The sequence below is a fragment of the Euleptes europaea genome, chromosome 3, assembly GCF_029931775.1.
Source record: "Euleptes europaea isolate rEulEur1 chromosome 3, rEulEur1.hap1, whole genome shotgun sequence".
Lineage (NCBI taxonomy): Eukaryota > Metazoa > Chordata > Lepidosauria > Squamata > Sphaerodactylidae > Euleptes > Euleptes europaea.
In genome coordinates this window covers 101,473,320-101,481,021 of record NC_079314.1, presented here as the reverse complement: position 1 = coordinate 101,481,021, position 7,702 = coordinate 101,473,320, and positions in this window count along the sequence as shown.

Below are 7,702 nucleotides of genomic sequence, written 5' to 3'. Positions count from 1 at the left end.
ATCTTCTTCAACAGCAGAAAGCTGGTTAGATCCCGTTCATACCAAATGACCCTGGGAATGAAGGGGGCATCCATACCTCTTTTCTTGCCCCATGTAACAAGTCTGTTCTTTGCTGCTGCGGGGAGACTCAGCAATGGCTGAACACATCAGTGTCCTCAAGAGCTCATCAGGGAGCCTAGAGGGCCTGTCACAACCTCTCCAGGAGTCGCCGATGAGCAGTCTGAGTCACCCAGCGCTTGGTCCCCGGGTTTGCGTCAAGTGATCTTTAACCCTACGATGAAATAAAACCTATCTGCATTAATTTTTCGGTACGGTGTTGTTTTCTATCTTCACCGTAAGCTGTCTGACCCTGATTGCCCCCAATTCTGAATTGCACCGCTGTCCCTCTCCCTCCCCACCATCCGCTCCCAGCCCATTTCTCACCAGCCCGGGCCACAGCGATACAACTTCTCAAGATGAAGGATCCATTAAGATGGCATCAATTATATATAAATTGCACTATTGTCAAACAGGAGCTGGCAGCAACGAGGACAAAAGATTTGTGGTTAGGGACTGCTGCTTGCTGCCTTCAAGCAAGTGCAATATTGAATAAAAGCTCCTGCTATTAATTCCATCTGATCATTTACTCTTTTCCCCCACTCAATGGCTCATTCTGTGCTTGCATATTATGGTTAGAAAATATGAGCTCTGTTGGTTTTGTGTAAAGGGGACTCAGCAACTCTCTGCTTCCCTTTTACACTGGCAGGGACAAATGAAAGGAATAAATGGCAAATAGGGTTTTTGCCAACATCTTGCAAACTCTTGAGCTCTGGAACAGGGTAGAGATGAATGGGGATGTGTTTTAGGGTTGCCAGGTCTCCCCTGGCCACTGGCAGGGGAAGGGGGGGGGAAGGTTGCCAGAACTAGGTTGGGAAACTCCTGGAGATTTGGGGAAGGAGTCTGGGAAGGACCTTTCTGGATGAAGCATGAGGAGGGTGGGGTTTGGGGAGGGGAGGGGTGGAGCCCAAGAAGGGTGGGGTTTGGGAAGGGGAGGGACTTCAATGCCATAGAGTCCAATTGCCAAAGCGGCCATTTTCCCCAGGTGAACTCATCTCTATCGGCTGGAGATCAGTTGTAATAGCAGGAAATTTCCAGCTAGTACCCTGCTGTTCCTTGGTGGTCTCCCATCCAAGAAGTAACCAGGGTTGACCCTGCTTAGCTTTCAAGCTCTGAAAAATTCCTGCTAATATATATATATATATATATAGCTGCAGCTGACATATGGCAACTCTTTATGAGATTTTCAAGGCAAGAGACATTCAGAGGTAGTTTGCCATTGCTCGCCTCTGCATAACTACGCTGGACTTCCTTGGTAGTCTCCCATCCAAATACTAACCAGGGCCAACCCTGCTTAGCTTCTGAGATCAGAGATCAGGCTAGCCTGGGGCTATCCAGGTCAGGGCTTATGCTACTATGGGCTGGGCTTATTCAGGCTGCTACTCACTAACGTAGTTGCTTTTAAATTATTTATTTAAGTATTTGTTTAATTAATATATACCACTCCTTTCTCCCCAATAGGGACACAAAGGGGCTTACATTATTCTCCTCTCCTCCATTTTATCCTCACAGAAACCCATACAAGGATGCAATAACCAAAATTGTGTCTGAATAATTCAAAGCAGCCAACTGTTTCCTTGTTTTCAGGTGCTGTCATTCTAATTAAAATCTTCTCTTTGCCAGCGCAGTGACCAAACTGACTTTGGTGTAAAAAGGAATAGGAAGGGGAAACACAGGGCAGAACAATACTTTTGTCACTCGGTTACAAAAATACTTCCTGTTTTCTCTTTGTCCCACCTTCGATGTGAACACAAGTTCTTAGTCGAAGCATCTCTTTGCCACTCTCTCACTGCTCTTCAAGGGGTCTGCCAGCTGGCAGGCTCTTGATGCCCAGCTTGGGGGCACCGTGCAGGGTGTCAGATGGCTTGAATGAGTCCTTTGTGATACCATTACAACTCTTGAACAGATGTGGAGTTGGGTGATACAGTACCTGCCAGGACTCTGGATGCCTATGAAATGTTAACTGAAGACAGAATTTGACGTTTATATTTTAACGATGTAATAGCGTGTCTAAAATAAATTCTCTTAATTCCCCTTTCCCCAATTCCTCCCTGAAAGTCAACAATCTGTTTCTCTCTTTTTAGGAATTTGAAGATTGTTTTGAATTAATTCCATTTTGATCAAAAAGAGAAATTTGGAGAGAAGAGGGGCAGGAAGGGAGGTTCTGCAGAATTTCAGGATTTCACTCTGTAGATGCTCAGAGGCAGGCAATGTCTTCCGAAACCTTCCTCGCCTCCTGCTGGAGTGCCACCCTGTGTGCATGGTCAAATAACCACCAGAGCCTCAAAAGGGTGCACTGATTTCTCTTCAAAGAGAAATGAAAGGAAAATCCCTCTTTTAAAAGGGAAAAGAAGAAAAAAGAGGAATTAATAGGTATAGCTTAAAAAAACTGAATTATGGAAAAAGGAATTATCCATCTCATAAACACTAATGTGTGACCTTTGCCTTGGGACTAGATAGTGTGTATTAAAAATACAATAGGCCAGGATTCAATTTCTAATAGTGTAGGTGATATTGGCCCTGACTTGACTAGCTCAGGGTAGCCTGATCTCGTCAGATCTCAGAAGCTAAGCAGGGTGAGCTCTGGTTACTACTTGGATGGGAGACCACCAAGGAAGTCAAGGGTTGATATGCAGAGGCAGACAATGGATAACTACTACTGTACGCCTCTTGCCCTGAAGACCCTACAGGGTCACCATAAGTCAGCTGCGACTTGACGGCACTTTACACACGCACACACAATTCAGAAGTGGTTTATGAGGCGAGAACCACCTTTCCTCTCTGTCCAAATTCTACAGTGTCTCAGAAAGGTCATCACTGCTTAATACACTCCACCACCAGTAAAAACCACACCAAAGTGAGTTCCCATCTGAGAACTGGTGTGGTGCAGGGATTCGGATGTTATACTAGGAGAAGGATACCCTCACTGAGCTATGAAGCTCACTAGGAGATCTTGGGCCATTCTTTCTCTCTCACCCACCCACACAGACTAACCTACTTCATACAGATTTTGTGAGGACAAAAAGAACAGGGGAAGTATGTACTCCACCCTAACCTCCTTGGAAGAAGGTAGGGGTAATAAACCTAAGAGAACCTAATAGGATAATAGATCATTCATCTGGTTCTTGGAGAAACAAAGTAGATTCAACATTTCTCTCTCTCTCCCTCTCTCTCCCTCTCTCTCTGCCCCCCCTCTTTCTCCCTCTCTCTCTCACATACACTCCAAAATTGCCCTCCCTGCTAGCAGCCCCATTTACAAAACTTATTCTGAATGACTGGCTGATGGTAGAAACTGACAGCATGGAAGCTCCCCAACAGAGGATGCATTAGACTTAAGGTCTGCAGGCAATTTACACTGCCACTGAGCCATGCTCCCCCAAATTGAGATGACGGCCTCATCCAGTGCTAGATTTGGCGGATTTCTCTCAAATAATCCCACTTGCCATTCTTCCTGCTACACAGCAGTGGCTCCAAAACTCATGAACCCCAGTCCATATGTGGTATGCTGCTTTGCCATCCAGAAGACCTTCCCCATTTATGGAAGGATACAGATCTGTATCCTAAAGCCTACTCATTCCTTCTATGTGCATTTCTGCTTCCTCCATTGGATTAAATGGGGAAGAAAAAGCCCTTATGAGCAGCAAATCCAATGTAGATATTGGAGCAAAGACTAATCTTTGTATGGGACCCTCTGCTGAATCCTTAGTATGCAACATAATTGCAATTTCAGCGCATACCACAAAATGAAATGCATGGCAATCTGGATTTGAAGCTAACTATGAGGGAAAGGCTTATAATTAATAGGACAGACGAACAATGCCTCTCTGCACTTTATTCGCCATCATGAGTAATAAAACCATGGGCCAAGCACATAAATCTGACCTCCATTATCGATCGGAGAAAATTTCCACCGAGTTAGTTGTCGTGACAGCCTAATACAATGTTATTGGTTCCCATATAAAATTGTCCCCTCGGTAACAAAATGATGATATTGACATTGATGTGTGCCTGCATTAGAAATTGCACCCATAATGTAATAGCTGTAATGACACCCAAGGAAGTAAATTAATTTCATCAAAAAATATTTTGTAATGGTGCTGAATTGTAAGTTTTGTATGGGACAGTAAAGGAAAGCAAATATGCCAGTTTGGGGTTTGCTAGGAAATTGGCTTCTATTTTTTCGGGGGGTGGGGAAATCTCAGGTTTGTCATTTAAATAGTAGATGCTGAATTTCAATATCCATACTGAACAGGATGATACTATATGAGTGGGTCTGTGGTGTACATAGAATAGCACAGTGCAGTCAGTGCAAGGGAAGTACTCAGTTGATTATTATGTTCTACAAGTGGGGTACAGGCAAGGACTCATGGGGGAGAGCCAGCATGGTGTATTGGTTAAGTGTGGTGGTTAGGTGCAGCGGATTCTAATCTGGTGAACCAGGATGGTTTCCATACTCCTACACATGAAGCCATCTGGGTGACCTTTGGCTAGCCATAGTTCTCTTAGAGCTCTCTCAGCCCCACCTACCTCACAGGGGTGAGGGTGGGGAAGGGGAGTGTTGTGGGGTAGGGGAAAGGAAGGTGATTGTAAGCCAGTTTGATTCTTCCATAAGTGGTAGAGAACGTCAGTATATAAAAACCAACTCTTCTTCATCATCATCTTCTTCTTCATGTCCCCATTCTCTCTCTGCCTCTTGCTTTCCCTCTTTGTCTCCCTTGGCAGTGCCCCACCACGTTCCATCTCTCCCGCCCACCAAGGAAAGTCCCTTTTTCTTTTCTGCCTCCTGGAAGCCTCTACTCCTTCATCCTTCGTGCACTCACCTTTTTCTGTTTGCTGTTTCCAGCTTCCCTTTTTTACCTTTTTTCTTCTTCCCTCCAGATTTACTTTCCCTGCCCCCTTTTAACATTTCTTAGTCTTCCTCCCTCACCCCCACACACCACATGTTGACACTAACTGAGCCTTGGAATCCTCAGCAATGTTAGATGTGAGTTTCATACCTGTGGCTCAATGGGGCCATGGATCAGTGGTAGAGCATCTGCTTGGAATGCAGAAGGTCCCAGGTTCAATCTGCCAGTCTGAGAAGACAATACTGGCCTTGAGGGACCAATGATCTGATTCAGTATAACGAAGCTTCATGTGTTCACAAAATGTCTACCAAGATCTTATAACATAGTCTTACAAGATTTTTTTTTTACAGAAGCAGACATTGCTTTTAAAAGCCCTGATGTGTTTTTTTTTCCCATTTCATGTTTTTCTAAAAAAAAAAACCCATTTCTGTCCCTGGCCTCAATGTATGGCATTACTTTTTTTTGATCCACACTGTATGGCCTGGTTCAGAATGGCATTTAATGATCTGGAAAAATATCCCTGGTGTTTTTCCACAAGCCATATTTTCAGTAAGTGGGTTGTGACCCTCTTTTTGTGAGAGGTTCCAAAGGCTAGCCAGGACTAATTCCTTTTATAGCTAACCACTTTTGAGCCTCAACCACATGGAAAGAGATGAACTACTCACAGATTAGGCATGCTTTCAAATCTGGGATCTTTGTTTCATCATGAAAATCCTTGTCTCAAGTTTGTTTCTTCCTTACGTGAATCAAACCTGCGATTCTACCTCCTCATTCTACTGCATGTGTGAACCAGGCCTACATCAATATAAAATGTTTGTTACCTTTGCATCGCTTTCCCCATTCAGATCATGAAGCCTTCCTTCACTGTCAACAAGAACATTCTTTATAATTTCCTCTTCAGAAAATAATACCCCCAGTATTATTATACCCCAGTTCATTTTCAAATGGTGTCAGGCCACAGAAATTGATTGCAGTGTTGTTGTATTCAGAAGTAAAATTTGAGTTCATTGTTCTGTTGTTTATATCCTATTTATTGTCTTTTGAGACCAATAGCCTTCAAAAATTCACACTGACAATGGCATCAAAAAATGGATGAATTTGCGGTGATGGCCAGACTGACCCGTTTGATAGAAGAGAAGACCACTGAAGACTTCCAAAAAAAAAAAAAAAAGGGAATGCTATTTCGAATATGTTAAATAGAAAAGATAGATTGTTAGAGATAAAGATTAGTTTATAAAACGTACTATATAGGATAGAAGGAACTTATTTAAAAAAAACATTGACTATAAGAATAATGTATAGGATATTTGAAATGAAGAGACCAACTCCCCGAAGGAGTACAAACTGTGTGAATGTGTGTATATGTAATTTGTGTGTTTTCTTTCTGAAAATGTTAATAAAATATATTTTTTTAAAAAAGTGAATAAAAAGAGTAATGCTAAAAAAAAAAAAAAATCACACTGACCTTGGTTTCCAGGCGCTGAGCTGACACCTTTTGAAATGTATAACCTGAACATTATAATCATGCACCTATTGAATTATTAAGGTCCACTTTGAACAAAGAGCACTTTGGTCTTAAGGGGTTTTCCTTTTCATTCTGGAAATATTACCTATGACCTATTTTTTTAATTCAAAAAGCTTATTTGAAATTCCTCTGTTCAATATATACATACATACATATAGGGGCTGCGAGAGCCAGCGTGGTGTAGTGGTTAAGAGCAGCAGACTCTAATCTGGAGAACTAGGTTTGATTCCCAACTGTTCTACATGAAGCCTGCTAGGTGTCCTTGGACTAGTCACAGTTCTCTCAGAACTCTCTCAGCCTCACCTACCTCACAAGGTGTCTGTTGTGGGGAGGGGAAGGGAAGGTGATTGTAAGCTGCTCTGAGACTCCTTGAAGGTAGAGAAAAGCGGGGTATAAAAGCCAACTCCCCATCTTCTTTATTGTTTCCTCCATACACTGGATTCCTCCCGTTTTCTTATTAGCGAGGAACTTGACTGCATGCCTCCGGTTTTAAAACATGTGACATAAGATTTTGAGCACTGGACGTATACGATTTCCCCAATTGTATTAATTGGTGGGAAGAGCCCGTTAAACAAGGCTCCTGCTGTTCACTCTGTGACCAGTGCAGCACCAAGAATTTTTTTGTAAGCACTCACCTGCCCGAGGTCAGTAAAATGAGTACCCAGCTTGCTGGGGGTAAAGGGAAGACGACTGGGGAAGGCACTGGCAAACCACCCCATAAACAAAGTCTGCCTAGTAAACGTCGGGATGTGACGTCACCCCATGGTGCTTGCACAGGGGACCTTTACCTTTACTTTTTTTGTTAGCAATATATCTCTATATTTCTATTAGAAACCACAGGAGCGTTCATTGCCCTTCCCACATGCTTGTAGCAATTGGTACCTTTTTCTTTTTCTGCCCTGTTTTTTGTTTTTTTGCCATGGCCATTTGCTTTCCTGCACTTTCATCAGGCAGAGGAGTGCCCATTGCCCTTTCCAGCCACTCCGGTCACTCTTTGCCATTTTATGCTTGGCTTTCTTTAAAAAAACAAACAAAACTTTTGACACTATATGGCTGATCTCTGCTGCCCTTTTCTCTCCCTCCCCCCTTTTCTTAATAACAAAAGCATAATAAAATCCATATATTTTTTTTAAAATGGTAAAAGGCCAGAGAGTGAGGGGGATACCCCCAATGTTGAAGTGGTTACATAAAAATAGCGTGAAAAACATGGATGGAAATTACGTGCACAGAAAAT